This window comes from Oratosquilla oratoria, chromosome 5 (assembly GCF_046742065.1).
Source record: "Oratosquilla oratoria isolate Oo_2021 chromosome 5, ASM4674206v1, whole genome shotgun sequence".
NCBI classification, from domain to species: domain Eukaryota; kingdom Metazoa; phylum Arthropoda; class Malacostraca; order Stomatopoda; family Squillidae; genus Oratosquilla; species Oratosquilla oratoria.
Window position 1 is genome coordinate 74,474,643 of NC_134781.1, and position 22,193 is coordinate 74,496,835.

The window sequence follows — 22,193 nt, forward strand, 5'->3', positions numbered from 1 at the left end:
ACAGAAAAAGAACCAATACTTCATAACCAATTATTCGCATAAGAAATAATTTGCACCACCTTGTAGAGTGAAAGAAAAAAAGGTGTTATGGTAAGTTATGTTAGGTTGAAATATATTGAAACGGAATCGTTTGATAATAGATTATTTGAAAATTCACGTTGTAGTCGATTACAAGTAAGTTATAAAGAGGGTAGCAAAAACGAAGTATAGAAAGAAGTTAAAAGGCGAGCAGCATTCTTTTATAAGCAAAAAACATTCCCCCATCATTAACAGATTACCGCACGATGGAAAATGAGTTGAGCAAGCACTGCTGCTCACGTCACAGGTGGAGTATGAACCTCTCCAGCACGGGGTTGGGGGATCGAGATTTCTCCAACGGTCTTATCGCCAGAAACTATGGCACTATAAACTAATACACTGCTTACGCGCGCGCGCACGCGTGTGTGTGTGTGACTGTAGATGTGGGCGTCTGTGTATGTGTGTATGCACGTGCGTGCGGGCGTGTACGTGTGTGTACAAGAATGTGTATGTGTGTGTGTGTGCGTGCGTATGACTGCTATTGCGGGTTCCGAAGATAAGGAAAGTGGTGAACATATACTATCGAGGACTGGTGAGAGGCTACGGTCAACTGTCAACACAAGTGATAAAAGAAATTGGAAGGAGTAAACAAGATTACAATGCCAAAATCAGAAGCTAGAATAGAATTGAATTGAAGTATAAAAAGGTCAGATGAACTAATCATAGTTAGATTACTATATATATTTCAGAAACGCTGTAGTTAAAATGTGAAAGGTACAAAGTCATTTGGGAAATAGAATGGAAGGAGAAATAGAAATGGGTAGCTCTAGGAGACTACTTAAGGAAAGGAGATTGAAGAGAGATTGGAGAGTTAACAAAGGCTGCGGGAGTAGGTACTTGTCTTTATGTCTAAATTTTGTGTTTGTATTTGAAAACAAAACATATTGGAAAAGCTAGTAGTATCTTGAAACTGTAGATCAATAAAGGGCATAAAAATACAAAGTGTATCTAGCTACCCAACATAATGGTGGCAGCTCTGGGATACGAATCCACGCCTCCTCAGAGAATGGAGTTTCGCGTGTCTTGAAAAAGATGCTCGTAGCGTACGCTGGATACTAACTGTTTATCCACTTCACAGGTTGTAGAACGTTGTAAGTTACAAAGTCATTTCGGAGTATTCGAACACCGCGCCTTGAAGCACGGGTTGAAACGTTTGAAGATCCTCCGTAATATGATGTTCGCAGAGTGTTCACCACTCTGGAAGTGACTGGTGTACCAATAGCAAATGGAATATATTTAGTAACCAGTGAGCGCTGAAATTGTCGGTTGTTTTAAGAAAAGGTTAGACGACTTTATGGATGGGGATGACAGGTGGTAATGATCATGGAACTGCCTAGTATATGCCTTATGGTTTCTTGCATTCTCCTTCATTCTTATGTTCTTATGACATATGTACTCCGTGTTACTGGACTATATTCTACGTTTAGTCATTAGTACCAGCTGATGACGCCATCACGTGTCATACTCAATCTTTCCCAATGACTGTATGTTTAAGTGTGTGTGGGCATCTGTGTATGCGTGCGTGTGTGTGTGTGTGTGCATGTGCACGTGTTTGCGGAAATGTGCATGTGTGTGTGTGTGTGTGTGTGTTGTGGGGTAACTGTTTTGGTAGGTGGGTAGGTTACATGCATGTACGTGTGCGAGCGCGCGAGTGTGTGCGTATGTATGTGTGTGTGTGTGCGTGCGTGCGCATATGTGCAAGTGTATATATGTTTGTATGTGTGTTTGTATATGTCTACTTGTGTGTATGTGCGTGCTTTGTGTTTGCGTGTCGTGTTTTTTATGTGTCACCATCAACGGTGTAAAATCCAAATAGGGAGGTAGTTCTAGTGGAGTTCCCCAGGTCTCGGTTTTGGGCCCGGTATTGTTTATTATGTATATAAACGACTTGGACAATGGGATTAGTGATGTTAGTAAATTTGCGGTCGACACTGAAATAGGACGCCTAATTAGGTCAGGAGAAGGCGCCGAGATTGTGCAGGAAGATCTTAACAAATTGTACACATGGTCGGTGAAATGGCAAATTGACCTCAATATCTCAAAGGGCAGCGTGCTAAATGTAGGTTTACACAACCCAGAAAACAGGTATAGCATAGATTTTTTTAAAGAAAACTGAATGCGAAGGAGACTTGGGAATTCTAGTGAGTTTTGACTTTAAATCCAGTAAACAGTTAATTAGCGCCAGGGATAGAGCTAACAGGACATTAGGTTTCATCGCAAGAACGGTTACGAACAAAAGTGCAGAGGTAGGTACCAAACTCTACCTGACATTAGTTACACCCATCCTTGGCGCAGTTTTGGTCTCTGTCCTATAGAACGGATATCAATTCACTAGAATCAGTACAGAGGAGAATGACCAAAATGATGCATGTTCAAGTGGATCAAAGGCTTTAAGAAGGGTGATACAAACAAGGTCATCATATTAAGACAACAGGACAAGACTCTCAGTAATGGTTTTAAATTGTACAAATTTAGATTCAAGAAGGAAATAGGCAAGAACTGGCTTACTAATAGGGTAGTCAACGAATGGAATAAGTAACCACATACTGAACGGTGAAACTATCGGTCGTTTTAAGAAAAAATTAGATGATTTTATGGCTGAGGATGACAGGTGGTAATGAACATGAAACTGCCTAGTGTAGGCCTTATGGTCTCTTGCAGTCTCCTTTATTCTTATGTTCTTATGTTTATGTGTGTGTGTGTGAGAGAGAAAGGAGAAGAGCGGTCGTAATTACATGCACTCACATATATCTCATCTTTTGCGAATGCATGTTCGCGTTTTCACCATATTTCTATTCATTTAAATTGCCATATATAACTGGTAAAGATAAGCATTCCATAAACATGATTTTCATGGAATTATGAAACATGAAAATGCGTACGTACCCGGGTGTGATGTATGCAGTTGTGGATGTAACGTTAGAGATGAGTAGTAGGTTCACGCGCACTGTGGCTTAGCCCAGAGAAGTCCTACTAGCTACTGATAGAGGCTCAACCAGTTCATACATATGGAAGGATGTCACACATATTCGTATTTGTGTGTGTGTGCGTGTATGTGTGTGTGTGTGTGTGTCAGTGTGTGTGCCTGTGTGTGTATCAGTATGTGCGCCTGTGTGTGTGTATGTGTGTGTGTGTGCGTGTTTATATGTGTGTGTGTGTGCGTGTTTATATGTGTGTGCGTGTGTATGTTTATATGTGTGTGCGTGTCTGTGTGCTTACCTAAATGATATGGGGAGGTACACTCGAGGTCCTGACTTATTATGTAATTAGTATACTTTCTTTTCAATTCATTTATAGTTTCAGTTTGGGTTGCATTATTATTAAGACTATTTCAGAAGTTTACGCACATGAACGGATTCTTCTTCTTCTTCTTCTTCTTCTTCTTCTTCTTCTTCTTCTTCTTCTTCTTCAGAGAGGACTTTTATTTTTTCAACTTGTTCTCATGACGACCCAAATTCAATTGAATTTTCTGTTGGTGTTGTCCATCCCTTCAGTGATCGGAATACCACAGTCAAGTTTTTTTTTTTTTTTCTTAGATCCTCTAACGACATGTCACGTGATCTCGTACGACAAATCTGTAAGGTTGGGAATCATTTTGTTTGTTGCTCTTTATATTTTCTCGATCTTGCTTAAATAAAAACCGGTGAAAATCCTCATTTTTATTTCCGCTGAACTGCCGACTAGCGTTGGTATAACGATAAAAATAAATAAATAATCAAAATAGAAAAACACTGTGGTCCTACTGTGTGTACAAAACGTGCCAAGTTTAGGACATACAGTAGCTTGTGTGCTCATCAACCTGGCCAGTGAGAAGGTATAGATTCAACAAAACTGATTTTTTCTCCCTCCTACCTGACAACGTGGCCTCCTAAAAGCTTTATATAGATAAATTTGTTGGTGGCAATTTTTTTTTTTTTTTTTTTTTTTTTTTTTTACCTCTAACCTAAGGGGAGGATCCACGTTGCCTGTAATCTAATGAACAAAGAAAGCTTGGCCTTATGCCCTTCACTTCGTCCGGGAATCATATCACTGCTGCATATTCCAATGTAGGGCGGATTAGGGTCTCTGTTTTTTACATGATCCTTTTATCCATTAAATAAAAGGCCTCACAGTCTTACTGATATGTTTGCCTGGTGGCACGTTACCAGGGCTGCGGAGTAGGATGGTATAAGGTCCGACTCCGACTCCGACTCCTTTGATTCCTCCAACTCCGACTCCGACTCCGACTCCTTTGATTCCTCCAAATCCGACTCCGACTCCCGACTCCTTAACTCCTTGACCCCTATGTGGAAATCTATTCTGCAGATCCATATACCAGCCTCTCACACCTATTGAGCAAGCATTTTATGAATTTTTCATGTATATTATTTTTTTTCGTGCAACAATCACTTGTATGATAAATATACTCACATATACACTCACCCAGCTTTATATATATATGCACACAAGCACGTATATTCGTGTAAACATATATATATCAAATATATAATGGTATTATTTATGCTCATGGTCATCTACCAGCTTATGAGCACTTTCAAATCTGTCATGGCAGAGTTGCCACTTCAAGCTAGATATTTTCTTTTTCCTTTGTGCCCCTCCCCTCCCCCCAAAAAAGAAATCATCTGTTATTTCATGTGTCCAATCTCATAAACCGTCTAGCACATTATTAGGAAAAAATGTGACAAATATGAGGAAAGGTTAATGGAGGAGCCCCTACCTAGTACTTACTGCAGAATTAATTTCACCATGTTATCATAAAAACCAGGAATCAGTTCAGGAAAGAGAGAGACAACCTTCCCCTGTGCACACTGTTCATATCTGCTGTTGTTCCTCCCCTTTTCAGTCATCATCAAATGCTATGACATATGCTCTTATGTCATTCCTATCTGGCCTCTGAGACTGGTCAAAGTTTATTTCAGGGCACTTCCTTTGACTTTTACATACATGAAGACGTACGTGTCTACACTGTGATGGAGTTCTAGATGTTAACATAATTTGAATTAATTAGACTGTCAACAAAGGTAAAGTAGCTAGTTTAAATGATCTAAAGATACAAATCATCTCTGTCACTTGACAGTTGACAAATTATTCAGGAATTTGAATTAATAATTATATTTACTGAGTATTTATTAAAAAATAGAAATACATTCCACTGGCTATAACTCCCATAGTATAGAATGAATGAAATATTAATACAAACTACATTCTGGAAACTTCTATAAATGGTACATATCCTGTAACTAGCTATAAAACTATTCTATACTGGACGGTTATTAAATTTTCTCAACACAAAACGTATCAAATTTTTTAGATTTTTTAAACTTGGAATAATGAGACCTACTGCTTTCTATTTGCACAATAGCAACAAATTATTTCACAGTATTTTACAGCTATTGTTGGCTTGCCAATTACTGTAATGGTAAAAATTCAGACAAAGCTTTCAAGAATATAACAAAATATATGTACTGTACCTTGAATACACCTGTATTATTACGTTAATAACTAGGTTAAAAATTCAATCTATAAAAATTTCTTATAACAAAATATTTCATATGTTCCTTGAATCTACCAGTATTATTACGTTAATAACGAGGTTAAAGCTAAAATATATACAAGTTTCTTATTTGTAAACATTAAAGAAATAGGCTTTATTCATAATTATAGAACTTATAGACTACTCAATTGAAATTTGCAAATAAAAAAATAGTAGTTTGTACTTTATATAAGTAGGGTAAACTGATATCATCTTAATGTGATGAATTGGTTGGTTAGATTAGCCTATGAGAAATATAGGTTAGAGTCCTAGACTACCCTATGAATAGAGGCAGCCTATAGTCTAGGAAAAACAAATTCGACCCTACAATTTATGGTAAAAAGAAAGGTAAATGTGGATTATAAGGTTATCTTGGGATTATTATTTTTTTCTTTATTTTTTTGAAAAAAAAACGAAATAAAATAAATAAAAATAAAACAATAAAAATAAAAATAAATAAAAACAAAATAAAAATAAAAGAATATTTTTTTCATCAATTCATTATTTTTATTTTTATTTTCTTTATTTTTATCTGTTTACTATTTCTAAAGAACCCGATAAACAACATGCACAAAAAGAAACAGGTTTTATCTGTATATATATATATATATATATATATATATATATATATATATATATATATATATATATATATATATATATATATATATATATATATATATATACTGTATATACACTCTCTTCATCAAAGGTTTAAAAATAATACAAACTGCTAATGATTCGCTAGGTTAGCCTATCTCATAATCAGCATTTATCATACAACAGGTAGGACCTTACAATTGGCCTAGGCACATCACTGGGAAAAGTAGGAAACTTTGGCAAAGTAATCTAAATTGTTCTTGCATCTAATGCTTATTGTTTACCAATTCCTACAAAAAGAAACATAGCCAAATCATGCAAACTGTATATCTTGTAGGTAATATCTAAGGTCCGGTAGTAACTCAATAGGCTACTATCAATAGTAGGGTTTTACAGACTATTTTGTATACCAGTATATCAATATTTGTCTTTACCAAGGTCACATTACATAATGTACAAGATTTGGCCTAAATATTTTCTTTTCACTACTATTAAGAGATTAAAAGAGGAGGGGAAGTTGATTCAAGTAGTGAAGAAAAGGTAAGAGGCAAAGATGAAGAGATGATAATGGAAGAGGAAGCGATAAGGGGAAGATGGGCAGAATATTTTAGGGAACTGTTGAATGTAGAGGAGGATAGGGAGGGAATGGTGAAAGCAGTGGGAGGAGCAAAGAAAATGACAGTGATGGGTGAGGAAAATGAGGGAAAAATGAAAAGATGAGGTGGAAGTAGCGATTAAAATGATGAGAGCAGGTAAGGTACCTGGGTTAGATGGGTGTCATGTGGAGTGTCTGAAGAAGGGAGGTAAAGTAATAGTAGACTGGTTAGTGAGGTTGTTTGATGTGTGTCTAAGGGAGGGTAGAGTACCAGAGGACTGGAGGAGTGCATGTATAGTTCCGCTTTTCAAAGGAAAAGGGAACAAGTGTGAATGTAGTAGTTTCAGAGGGATCAGTTTGTTGAGTGTAGTTGGGAAGGCGTATGGGAGGGTTATAACTGAGAGAATTAGGAGAGGACCAGAGGAAGTGATTGGTGAGGAGCAGTGTGGGTTTAGGAGAGGTAGGGGCTGTGTGGATCAGATTTTTGTGATAAGACAGAATTGTGAGAAAGCTTTAGGAAAGGGTAAGGATGTCTTTTGGGCCTTTATGGATTTGTAAAAGGCTTATGATAGGGTAGACAGGTATTGGGAGAAAGTTGTTAAGAGCAGTCAAGAGTTTTTATGAGAGTAGTAGAGCCAGTGTTAGAATCAGAAATGGAGAGAGTGAATGGTTTGAGGTAAAGGAGGGACTACGTCAGGGATGTGTCATGTCGCCATGGCTGTTCAATGTGTATATGGATGGGGTGGTACGGGAGGTAAATGCAAGAGAAATGGGCAGGGGACTGGAGTTGGTTGCGGAAAATGGAGAAAAGTGTGAGGTAAATCAGTTGTTGTTTGCTGATGACACTGCACTTGTGGCAGGGTCAGAGGAGGCATTGGGAGAGTTAGTGACTGAGTTTGGGAGGGTGTGTGATAGGAGAAAGCTGAAGGTGAATGTGGGTAAAAGTAAAGTGATGAGGTGTACAAGAGGAGAGGATGGTGGAGAGTTGGAAGTAAGTTTTAAAGGGGAGAGGCTGGAGGAAGTGGATAGTTTTAGGTACTTGGGGTCATATGTGGCTGCAAAGGGAGGAATAGAGGTAGAGGTAAGCTGTAGATTGAGAGAAGCAAACAAATGCCTTGGGGGATTTAAAAAAGTAATGAGAAATAGACATTTGGAAATTAATGCAAAGTGGAGATTGTATGAAGGGGTGATTGTGCCGACAGTGCTGTGTGGGGCAGAGACATGGAATTTGAGAGAGGCAGAGAGGAAGAATGTGTTTGAGATAAAATGTCTGAGAAGTATGATGAGGGTTACAAGCCTGGATAGAGTGAGAAACGAGGAAGTGAGAAGGAGAGCTGGGATGGAAAAGGAGTTGGCTGAGAGGGCTGATGAAAGACTATTAGGATGGTTTGGACACATGGAAAGAATGGATGAAGGAAGACTGGTGAAAGGGGTATGGAAGGCAGAGATGGAGGGAGTGAATTTGAGAGGACGACCGAGGATAAGATGGATGGATGGGGTGACAGGGACGTTGAGCAAGAGGGGAATATCTGTGGAGCAGGGAAGGGAGGTGGCAGAAGATAAGGATGAGTGTAGAAGGGCTGTGTATAGATGATACTGTGATGAAAAGAAAGGGAAGGGATGGGAGGATGGGGGAGTTTGGGGAGTGGGAAAGTGTGAATGATACTTTGACGCAGCCCGAAGGGACTCCTCCCCGTCCTCCGTTTTCTATGTGAGGGGACGGAGAGAGGGGGGTCGCCAATTAAGTGAAGCGGCCTTGCTGTGGATGTGCTGTGTCCTGCATTGCTTCTGACCCAGGGTGGTGGGCGGGATGCAGGGATGACCCGTCGTCCACGAGGAGCTAAGATGTGAGGGTGGAAGGGATGATGGGTGGGAATGGGTTTATGCCTTTTGACTTGGCTACCTCCCTGATAAGGGGGAAAAGCCTTTTGTATATAGATAGATAGAATTATGGTTATGGGTTAGAGTATAAATATCTGGTACACTTAGGCCTAATTTGCAATTGTCTTTATAACATAATCAGTTTTGAATTAGATTAAAATGGTTCGCGATTTTCTTTACTCTGATTTCTACTCTTCATTGCTTAGATAAATGTATGATTTTCATATTCTGAAGTAGCTTTATCATAATCTAGCATATTTCTATTAAAGGAAAATGTGATAAAACTACCGAAAATGAAGGAAAAGAAAATTCACTGGGAGACACTGCTTCAGGCAGAATCTACAGCTGTTTGTTTACATTAGTTAGTACTAGTAGCACATAATGCCGTCACATGGTGGCAGCACGAATTGATGTTTATTTATGTTGAAGTAAAAGCATTGCAGTATAGTACAAAATATTATATATATATATATATATATATATATATATATATATATATACATATATATACATATATATACATATATATACATATATATATATATATACATATATATACATATATATATATACATATATATACATATATATACATATATATATATATATATATATATATATATATATATATATATACAGTATATATATAGTTTCACTCTCCTTACAGGAAACAACTACAAATACATGACCACAAACACTTTTACCCAGACTGACAACGATAGCTTGTCAGTATTGTGTATTTTTTTGTATTTTTTATTATTGATGGATTGTTTTTTGTTTCCATCTGGAGAGACCACTTAGTGCATATACACTGCACACACTCACTATTGCCTCCAAAAATAAAAGCAAAACCATACAAAAACTGCTAAATTGTGCAACTGGTAAAACCAAACAGGGAAACCATGTTAAAAAAATAATTCTATTGGACTTAAGGAGTCGGAGTCGGATAAAAAATTCCGACTCCGACTCCTAGTACTCTTAGAAATCCGACTACGACTCCGACTCCGACTCCAGCTAAAACCTCCGACTCCCTCCGACTCCGACTCCGACTCAGACTCCAGCTAAAACCTCTGACTCCCTCCGACTCCGACTCCGACTCCGACTCCGCAGCCCTGAATAATAGCTTATGTACCCTAGAAAATGGCTTTGTCGGTATTTGTACCTGACACCCTCCCTCCCATATATACCCCTACCCAACCCCTGCTATACCCCACCCAGCTCTCGCTATCACTCTATCTCTCTCTCTCTCTCTCTCTCTCTCTCTCTCTCTCTCTCTCTCTCTCTCTCTCTCTCTCTCTCTCTCTCTCTCTCTCTCTCTCACTCTCTCTTCGTGTGTGTGTGCATGTGTGTGTTTACTGTATTGTATTTGCCTAACTAGTATATAAGAAAGGAGCAACGTTCGTTGAGTTCTGTCTCTTACTTTCCAATTTATCCTACCTTGCCGCAAATTCATGTACAGTTCCAGCTTAATCTGTATTCTTGATTTCCAGTTATCATATTTATATTTGAATTAGGCTACATAGTTTTCTAAGCTATCCCATGTATTTATGCATCATATGGAAAAATGTATATCTTCACATACTTTAGACATGTGGTCCTCCTTAATATGTTCTCATGGCCTCTTTGTTCTAATCAATCTTTCACTGTCCTTTCACATAATTCTACTATTGTACTGGTCAGTGATATAGACCTATAATTTAGTGGTGTCTCCTTAATCCCACCTTTGTGAGTTGGTACCACATTAACCCTTTTCCATCACGTGGAATATACCTTCTTTCAGCGACCATACAATAAGGCTGAATCTTTTCTAACAGTTGTTCGTTACATTCTTTAAGTATCCAGTGTGTGTGTGTGTGTGTGTGTGTGTGTGTGTGTGTGTGTGTGTGTGTGTGTGTGTGTGTGTGTGTGTGTGTGTGTGATTCATCATGGTCCCGGATCACGTGTTGGACTCGTGATCGACAGCTATTTCCCTCCCAGAAGAGAGCTCATAGCTCATATATGACCAATCTATGGTTAATGTTGTGACCTTACACGCACACACACACCCAACTCCCCGCCCACGAGAGTTGGAGTAACGACTCGCAGCGTGGCGATACTGAAATTATTTCAGCTCTGGGCGGGATTCGAACCCGGACCGCGCGCCGTAGTGGTGTGTGTGTATGTGTGTGTGTGTGTGTGTGTGTGTGTGTGTGTGTGTGTGTGTGCGTGTGCATGCGTGCGTGCGTGCTTTCGCGCCACAGGAAGTCTTCGAAATCTCCAGGGAGGAGACCCTTAACTAAATTTGTTCTAGTTAACGGCAGGTAATTTTAATCAGTTTAAGGGCAGGATCCTCGTGTTGAAGCGGTTTAGCCTCGCAACGCGTCCACGAAAACCCAACACGTCTTGCTCGTGAAGAGAGAAAGAGAAAATCAGAAATCAAGGAGGAGGAGAAAACGCTGACCAGGAAATCTCTCTATTAAAGAGGAAGGCTTCTTTCTGGTCCCTCAGAAATCAAAATTCCATTCAGAGTCGTTCATGCACGGGCTCTACGGTCGCCTAACACCTTCGATTCTCGATAATCACGATACATTGACGTCACATGGATATCCAAGCACATAGGGTACAGGTGAAGCCTTCGGAACCCGTTAACATTTTGTTTTGACCTCTTCGCTCCGAAGGTGTCCAGCGCCAAGCGATGTTATTCAGCTGAGGATGCGATCTCACACTACAGGTTTTATCAAAATGAGTATCATTTTGTACACCAGTAACGAATCTATTCAGATGAATGAATAATCCCCCAACGGCAGAGTTAGGGACACATAACTATATGCGTATCAATACCTATACATGTCTATGTTTTATAGATTTTTCCCTCCATACTGTCGCACGATTTTGTTCTTCATGAGTGATACCTAAGTATATCATTAATACCCTACATACGTAATGCTCTCTCTCTCTCTCTCTCTCTCTCTCTCTCTCTCTCTCTCTCTCTCTCTCTCTCTCTCTCTCTCTCTCTCACTCTCCGTGCATGTGTGTGTAAGCGTGTGTGTGTGTGTGTGTGTGTGTGTGTGTGTGTGTGTGTGTGTATTTACCTAGTAGTATTTACCTAGTTGTATTTAACGGGAAGGGGAGCTATGCTCGTGGTGTCACGTCTTCATATCTCGTTTTATCCAGACTGTTTTTAAATTCGTGTATTGTTTTTACACACACCACTTTCTCATCTAAAGTGTGTGTGTGCGTGTGTGCATGCATGCATGTGTAAGTATTGTACAGTAGGCTTTGCACATGTAGTGCCCACACAGTGTAAGTATTGTACGTATAAATCCCAGTGATGCTGTGACTCACGAAAATCGGGGGAGGTGGGGGGAGGAGGGAGCGAATCACTTCCTTGTCTCTGTGGAGCCTGATGACATACCCCTAGTGGATGCAGCAAAGCCAGCCGACAGGCCCACCACTCTACCCTCCGGACCATCACGATGATCACGTAACATTGTCCTTTGTCCTTTCGTTACGACGACGTCGTGTCTTCTTCTCAAATATTTTACTTGAAACCACGAGGAAATCAAAGAACGGAATACTGAACGTTTTCGTCTATTTAAGACATTTTCAAAGTACATAGCATCACAACAAAGTACAGCTTACGTATAATAGTTTAGAGAACAGGAGAGGTCACTCAGCATAAATACATAAGGATTGTCTTACAAAGAAACAAAAATAGAAATAATAAAGATAAAAAATGTATAATAATAACAAGAATAAATAAACAAAGTGGGTGACAATTGACACGTGATAAAAGGTCACACAAGATGGCTAAGGCGGAGCTTTGTGATATTGTCATACAATTTGGTTGATGACAAAATTATCTAGTTTGAAAAGACCAGTGCTTAAATTGAGATTCTCATTGAAAGTTTTTTTAATGAGACACGATTCAATTATATTCCTTACCAAATAGGAACTATTTCTTGGGAATTGTCCCAATCAATGCAATGGTTGTAGTCTCTGATGGAGAAAAAGTCCCACTTGACGATTGGCCAGTACGGACACTATACTTGTGCTGGTTCAACCTAAATTTTGATTCCTTGCCAGTCTGACCAATGTAACAAGAATTGCAATTCTTGCAAGGAATACTGTAGACACAACCCACTGAATTATCAGGCGAATTCTTGATGAGAAGTTCTTTGATTGTATTGTTTTTAAATACAACATTAACATTAAAAACCTTAAGGACACGAGGAAGATTCACCAAATTGGGATGAAAGGGAAGAACCAAAAGATTCTTTTTATTAAAAGAATCTTTTGGGGAAGAATCATAGTATGACTTCCTGGCCTTGTATTGTGATCTATCACATGTTTTGGGTATTTCAAGTTTGATGCTATTTCATAAATCCTTTTTATTTCTTCATCTAAAAATTCAGGACTAAACTCTAAAAGCTCTGAGAAACATGGAGGAAAAAACAGATCTTTGTATTAAGGTGGTGAGCAGAATAATAGTGGACATATGACAAAACGTTAGTGGGTTTACGAAAAACATCAAACCTGAAGTACCTTTCTTTCCTGTGAATGGTAACATCTAGAAAGGGTAATTTGTTGTCTTGTTCTGTCTCAGTTTTAAATTTTATGGAAAGTAATAAATTGTTTAAATTAACTAAAAAGTTATCCAAATTATGAGCAAGTGGCCAAATGCATAGTATGTCATCGACATACCTGTACCAAATAACATTACGTGGAAGAATACAAGACAACAATTCCCTTTCAAAAAATTCCATATACAAATTACTCAGCAGTGGAGACAAGGGATTCCCCATAGCTATGCCAAATCTTTGTACAAAAACGAATTTGGAATCCACCACACAGAGTTTAATCAAGTTAATAATGACATCAACTGGAAGAGGCAAAGAATGAAGTTTAAGTTCTTCTTCTAGGAAGGAAAGAAGGTCAGAAACAGGAACACAGGTAAATAACGAATTAACATCAAAGCTAACTAACTTAAAATCAACAGACATATCAAGATCGTTCAATTTACTAATTAAATCTACATTGTTCCTAATGTGGGAAGTGGAAATAGTCCCAACGAGTGGGCTCAAGACAGAAACAAGCCATTTGGATAATTTATATGAAACACAACCAGTAGAACTGATAATGGGTCTCATTGGATTATCAGGCTTATGGGTTTTAACTAAGCCATACATATAAGGCATAGAAGGAGAAAAAACAGTTAATTGTTTAATAAGTTGATCATGCCCTTTCAAATAACTTTTGATTTTCCTATTAAACCCTCCCCATCCACCGACTCCTGTCAAGAAGGGAGAAGGGTGGAGGTCGAGATGCTGGTCTTACGGAGCCGTTAGCCGACGTGACTTAACGGATGACGTCACACCCCACCCGCTCCGTTCCGTGACCATGTTTCCGGCAGTGGTCACAGGTTCACGTGCATTGTTATGCAGTACGAATTTCTTATCTATTTACTATTTTTCTGCTCCATGGTGGAGTTCCAGCCCCAAAGATACATGAATTGTCTAAGATGCAGCTATTCTTGCATGATGAACTATTCTCTAGTTCATTTCAGTACTTAGCACTTCTTGACCTTTGCTGTTTCTCGGTTTCTGACAATTTATGGTCAGTTCAGTTTTGAAATATACAACAACTCAGTCAGTGTTCGTAAATGTTATTTGTAATTATGTCTGTGGTGTCACCAAACTCCCCCACATGAGCGTCTACGCAATATTCTGGCTTATAGTATCGACGTGGCAGCATGTGGGTGGTCAAGAAATTTATGTGTTGTGTAGAAATAGCTGGCCTTCGGCCTCATATTACTGTTGTGTAGATAGTACAACCTCAGCCTTGCCGAGCCATCTTTCTGTCAGGCTATGTACCTCGTTACTTTAGGGAAACGCAGACTGTCGACTGTGTATATAAACAGCTCGGTCTTGTAGCCAGAGGCAAGTCCCACTAATAACTACGAGCATCATCAGAAGGTTCAGAATGCCGCTGTCAAGTTCATCACGGGTTCGCGATGGAGCGATTTCAGAACTACTGAGTCTCTACACCGAATTTCCAACATCCGTCCACTCAACCAACACAAACACAAACTTCACACAAGACACCTAGAAAAACTGCACGACAGACACAAACACCTGATACAACACATTACACCTAAACCACACCGTACAGACTGTCAGCTGCGCCCGTCCCACGTGCGGTGTACACGATAAGACGTGTATAACCGTACCTATCCATAATATACCCCTTCACCAGCTTTGACTGATGATAGCAATAGTAATAATAATAATAATAATAATAATAATAATAATAATAATAATAATAATAATAATAATAATAATAATAATAATAATAATAATAATGATAATAATAATATTGCTTGTAGCCCATTAATTGACAGGCTACAAGCATACACAAACAACTCAAACCCAACCTGGGGTAAAGCAGGAAAGCTCAGGCCTTACCTGGGGCTAAACAGGAACGCGCTCTACACGCGGGAAGTGAACTCTACTCACTTCCCGTAAGATACACACACACACCTCTCACGAACATAGCCACGACCCACGCACAAACATCTACACTTCTTCTTCAACTAAAATTCGCTTCCTTTCTAACTTTCTCTTATACTACATCTTCTCATTTCAGTTTACCTCCCACTAAAGATTTTTCCGTTTTTCCACCTTTCTCTACTACTACGCCTCCTACCATTTTCTAAACTTTTGGTGATCCTAATCCCGGCGTCGGCGCCGCCGTCCAAGCTCCCAGTCCATTTCTCCCGAGCCACGACCACCAACAGCCCCTAATCGCTCGCTAAATCGCCCGGTGGCAATAGCCCTCTTTTATACACTACTATCTTTTCATTTTCTTACAGACATTCTTCCCCTCCCACAAAAACCGATCCCGCGCAAGCGGGTGGTCTTTCCTAGGAATTCAGAATTCAGAATTCAAGTCCCCATTCTGTACTTGTACCTCAAGGTCAGGTCGACCCAGAGACCGACGCTCGCAACCTACCAAAATAAAACCAACAAACCCACTTGCGCATCATTCACTCTCTCGACACCATAGTCCAAGTAACGTTCTCGTAATTTTACACTGTCCATTTGACTGACGGGAGTATCTCTATGTGGCTTTTGAGCATATCCCTTCCTTACCCAATCAACAGCTGGTACCCCGGCGACGCCATTTGACAGAGCCGTAAAAACAGAGAGCGTGTATTTGAAAGCTCTACCAACGTAAATGTTAATGAAATTTAAAATGTTGTGACATTACGGTCTTATATTAAGTTCACGTTCACAACAAAAGGAAAGTTTATGATATGAACACATCTTACAAGACAAACTGGAAAACAATTTGATCTTATTATGGATCAGTTATGAATAAAAATGTGGGGTATCTAAAGACCAACATCTATTGTTCTATTCTTCCAGAATAAATTTGTTTCAGCATTAACCCCCTATTGGCTTTTGTACTAGTGCAGTGTCACTTTGACTAAGGTGCTTGTACACTATAGATTAAAGTCTAGCGAGACTAATCTAAATTGTATGTACACTACACTAATATTTACTCTCCCTAGATCTTCCATAGTGTAGTGGTAGGTTAAATGTAGCGAGATTGCTATACTGTTAGTGCACACTGGAGTTCGTTTGACGAGGAGGACTCAGACAGTCAGACTTGAGACTTGAGCGTGGTGAAATGTCACATTCCAGGCTCTTAGTTCCCGCAGCTGCGACATTAGTCATAATGAAGGATTTGAAGAGAAAGAAAAGTGCGTGGAGTCAGAGAAGGACAGCCAGATGAAAAGAAGAGAGGGCACATGTAAAATTGTTGAAAGAAATTGTTTATGACGACGCAATATCCTATGATAATTTTCTACGTATGTATGCTGGAAATTATAAATATCTACTGGAAAAAGCGAACCCTAAAATTAAAAGACAAGATACTCATACCACTTTTCCTCTCTTTTTTTTTTTTTTTTTTTCTCATTTCACGCAACGCAGGTTGTGCCACTTCGTGTAATTTCTGAGTCAGGAATATCTAATGTATTTGCTATTCATTTTATAGAATTTACCTTTTATTCTTTGTAGCGGTGCTATATCAACGACACATTCCATAATTCTGGGAACCTTTCATATTGCTCTATTAATACCATTGACTAATCGCTGTCCTATTTCCATTTCTCCTTGGACGTCATTTCACTTACGTTCTACAGTAGTTCTCTACCAAGAGCAAAAAAGTCTATTTAAGTCATTGTTTCCCAAACTTTTTTTTTCGAGTAGCGCCCCCTTTGGACACACAATTTTTTGTCGGTGCCCCCCTACCTCGCTCCCGTCAAATCATATTTCGATTACTAGGTATGATAAATTTATCTTGCGTTGCAAAATAAGTCTTGATGTCTTTTGAAAATACTTTCTCAAAAACAAGACACATTACATTGGTTGTTGTTGAGTTGTAGAATACATCCAGACTTTAAATATATTGTCTATATTGTCTACATTGTCTACATTCTCGCTTTTCCGACATAATGGGTAATTCAAAGCACAATATATACATATATATATATATATATATATATATATATATATATATATTAGAGTAGGAAATAAGCCAGATGTTGTTTGCTGACGACACTGCGTTGTAGCAGGATCAGAGGAGGGACTGAGGAAGTTAGTGACAGAATGTGGTAGGGTGTGCGAAAGAAGGAAGTTGAAGATAAATGTGGGATAAAGTAAGGTGATGAGATATACAAGGGGAGAAGGTGGCAGTAGACTGGAAGTGAGTATTAAGGGAGACAGACTGGAGGAAGTGGATATTTTTAGATACTTGGGTGCGAATGTGGCGGGAAAGGGAAGAGTGGAGGTGGAGGTAGAATGTAGATTGAGAGAAGCAAGTAAATATTTTGAGGGATTAAAAAGTGATATGAGAAATAGACATTTGGGAATGGATGCTAAGAGGAGATTGTATGAAGGAATGATTGTGGCGACAGCATTGTATGGGGAAGAAACATGGATCGTAAGAGAGGAAGAGTTTTAATGTGTTTGAGATGAGATGCCTGAGAAGTATGATAGGGGTTACTAGGCTTGATAGAGTGAGAAACGAGGAGGTGGGGAGGAGAACGGGGGGTGGAAAGGGAGTTGGGAGATAGGGTTGACGAAAGAGAATTGGGATGGTTTGGACACATGGAAAGAATGAATGAAGAAAGATTAGTAAAAAAGGTGCAGAAAACAGAGGTAGAAGGAGTGAACATGAGGGATCGACCAAGGATGAGATGGATGGATGGGGTAAAAGGGGCATTGGGAAAGAGGGGAATGTCTGTTGAGGGGAGACGGGAGAGGATAGAAGATAGGGGTGGATGGAGAATGGTTGTGTATGGATGATGCTGTGATGCGCGAGGGAGAGTGGGTGAGGGATGGGGGTGAGGGAGTATGTATGAGAAATAATTTGACACAGCCCGAAGGGATTTCATCCGTCTTCTCTATTTCTGCATGAGGGGACTGAGAGGTGAGGGGTTGCTGATTTAATGAAGCGGCCTTTCTGTGGTTGTGTTGTGTCTTACGACACTGCTTCTGACCCACGGCAGTGGGAGAGATGCAGGGATGACCCGTCATCTGGGATGAGCTAAGATAAGAGGTAAAACCACCTGGAAAATAAGATGAAAGGTGACCGAACGTTTCCGTCTATTTAAGACAATTTCAAATGTCTTAAATAGACGAAAACGTTCGGTCATCTTTCATTTTATTTTCCTAGTGGTTTTATTACACACACACATATATATACGCTGTGTGTGTGTGTGTGTGTGTGTGTGTGTGTGTGTGTGTGTGTGTGTGTGTGTGTGTGTGTGTGTGTGTGTGTGTGTGTGTGTGTGTGTGTGTGTGTATAGACTACGATACAAAAAATAAATCAGGTACTGTATACTGACAGCCTACAATCACCGCCAACTCTTCAACAACTATTAAGCCTATTGAGGAACAGTCACAAGAGGAATGTGCCAATTAATCAACTTATAAGATAATAATAATAAAAATAGTGTTTTACATGATTGCTAGTGTATTTATGAGAAATTGACTACCACAAAGCACCGCGGTAGGGAGAGAAAGAAACAATTTAAAAAGTTAGGTTATGAGACAAAGTGGTTCTGTTTTTGCTTGGCTGAATGACTGTCGCACGACTCGTAACATGATTGAATTATGAACTTATTGGTTCACTGTGATTAAACTTCTGACTTTATTTCATTTGTCAAATGGACCCAGAGTAAATGTTGATACTTGGGAGCACTTATTTTTAAAGAATCATTTGTAATGAATTATTCTTATCAACTTTAAAAAAAAATGTAAATATGGTGCCAGCGCCCCTTTGTGAAGCATTAACATTTGATACCCCCTTTTAGCACAACAGCGTCCCCAAGGGGGCGTTAGTGCCCACGTTAGGAATCACTGATTTCTATCTATCTATCTATATACCAAGGGCTTTTTCCCTATTACAAGGGAGGTAGCCAAAGTCAAAAGGCATATTACCCCCCACACACACACACACCCATTCCACTCCTATCCACCACCCTTTCCTCCTTTCCATCTTAGCTCCTCATGGATGACGGGTCATCCCTGCATCCCGCCCACTGCTCTGGGTCAGAAACAATGCAGCAAGACACAGCACATCCACAACAAGGCCGCTTCACTTGGCGACCACCCTCTCCTTCCCCTCATGCAGAAAAAAAGAAGCAGATGGGGAGAAATCCCTTCGGACTGCGTTAAAATATAATTCACACATAACCATTCCCTAACCCGCCCCCCATACCCCTCCTACTCAACGCCCCTTTCACCTCATCCATCCATCTCATCCTTGGTCGCCCCCTCGTGTTCACTCCATCCACCTCTGCCTTCCACGCCTCTTTCAATAATCTTTCTTCGCTTATTCTTTCCATGTTTCGAAACCATCCCAATACTCTTTCATCAACCCTATCTCCCAACTCCCTTTCCATCCCCGCTCTCCTCCTCACCTCCTCGTTTCTCACTCTATCCAACCTTGTAACCCTTACCATACTGATTTAAGTCAACAAATAGATCTAGAGTAATCTCTGTACGTGCTCTTCACCTCGTGCCCACTACAATACTAACTAGACTACAACAACTCTACCGAGATTGGAGACTAAGTGTAGTTATAGCACTTTCATCGAAGTTAACACTATTTAGAAGAGCTCTAGCTAGAACAAATCTAGCTAAGATGTCTACAGTGTGCACGTACTTGTACGGTTGTTGTTCGTGGTACCCAAATCTATCTCCTTGGAATGGCACCCACGATCACACAAACCAAGGGCGTTACCATGAACAAGGCCAGATTAATGACCAGCGCCAATGACAACAGCAAACGTCATACTTCGGAATCAACCCTGTGGGATTACCTCGTCACTAGGTACGAGGCAGTCCACCAACCTCTGGGTAGAAAGGTGGAATTTACCGTCCACAGGATCTGCCTAGGATATTGCTGTGGGTGGCAAGTGTTTCGCGCGTGGAGAGACAATCACGAACGCTGCAAAATCTGTGGGGCCGAAGTGCAACAACCCCTCCACGATTACCTGATGGAGCGTAGAGCAACGACAATTCTTAGCCGGGGGTTCGGCCCGCCACTCGCCGCGGCATCTCGCTGTCTCCCCTTCCATGGCTACCCTCAGCCTCTTGGGGGGCACACACACCCTCCCCCCGGCGCCGCCTGCAGCTGAGGGTTACCCCATTTCCTTTGAGATCAGGGCGCCGCCGATAATAGTGGCATCATGTGGACAACAAACCGTGCATGTGGACTCTTCCGGAACACCTGCAAGATTGGGGTCCGAGCGGGTACTAGCCCCGCAAACCAAGAAAAAAAAATCTCAGCTACACATAGACAAACTACAAATCTGCCAAAACAAATTTATCAAGGTATTGCTGAAATTAGATCTTAGAACACATTTTCATGTATTCCATTTTAGTCGTCCTAACTGGTTTACAGTGGAAGATAGAGTGAACTTTTTAACTAGATGTCATATGCACAAAATTGTACATGGTCAGGCACCCAAATATCTTAAACATAATCTAGTCCACGTACACTCTGTAAACTCTCACAACACACGATCCGGTGGTCCCTCTGTTGTATTACCTCGTTTCAGGTCTGTTTTGGGTAGAAGTTCCTTCAAGTTCACAGCTTCATTTTTATGGAACAGTGTTCATGTATCAGTCCAAACAATTCTAGATTATGTCATTCAAAGTATCTTGTAAGAATTTTCTTTTAGTTGCTTACTTCTCTAGCAGTCATAACAATTACATTTATATTTAGTATTATTGTCCAGTCAAATTTTGTTGTATTTCAGTTTAGTTGATATTTGTGTAGAAATACTACGTGTATTACAGTGTTATTTCTTACTTGCATTTTTGTATATTTTTGTCATCTTATTTCTTAAGTTACCTCAATGGAAATAATCCCCTAATTGGGCTTTCTGAGTTACTCCTAGTATATATTTATATTCTTATGTGACTCAGTCTATATTCTTTACATTTGTTGATTAATTAATTTGTATTGGTCATTGGCTTGAATTGCTTGTATAATGGTTTCATACTGAGATAAATAAATCTAAAACTTTCTGGTTTTGTATGTCACGCAGCAGCAAGCAACCATAATGAACAATACATAACACATCAACAAAGAGTATACACCTGAAATTGTCGGCCACTATCAACATTAAGTTTAATAGGAAAAATGCAAAATAATGGAAAATACAGTAAGTATCCTTGCCAGTTGCCTGCAATTGTATTTTATATAGTTACCCCTAATATTCTTCATGCTTTTAGTTTTCTTTTAAAGTTTAGGGCCTAGCAATTTAAAGAAAACAAAATAATGTCGGCATGGGGTGGTATTTTTTCATCCAGATTGCTTCCCTAAGAAAGTTTATCTCTAAACAATACTTACTTTCTCTTACTCCGATGGATCTTGAACCTCCAGTAGATTCTAGTCCGCCAACAGTAATACTCTCCATGTCCTTCAGTCTCGTGCTGCATCCATCCAGATTGTTTTATTTATTCTTCTTTTGTCCAACTCCGCATCCAGACCGTCCATCCATTTCATTCGAAGTCTCAGGGTCTCCAGGCATTCTACCCATCATCATTTACCTTTTCTAAATATTGAAAAAATGGTATGTTTAATGAATACCATGCTTAATGTAAGTTGAATGTATTAATGTTTTCTAAAATTCTCGCGTCCAGACCACACATGTCATAAAAAAGGAAACCTGATAAATACTAAAGAACTTTGTGATTAAATTGCATTCATGAATTTCTGTAATTCATAGTCTCACCACTACTGTGATGCCCCCAAAGCTGAATATCAATATGGTGTTAGCCAGGATGAAATATTCAAAATAATCCATCACAGCAAGTAAATTAGCCTAGCATTAGTGTGTGTATTTACCTAGTTGTATTTTACGGGAAGGGGAGCTATGCTCGTCGTGTCCCGTCTTCATATCTCATTTTATCTAAGCTATTTTTAAAAAATCCATGTATTGTT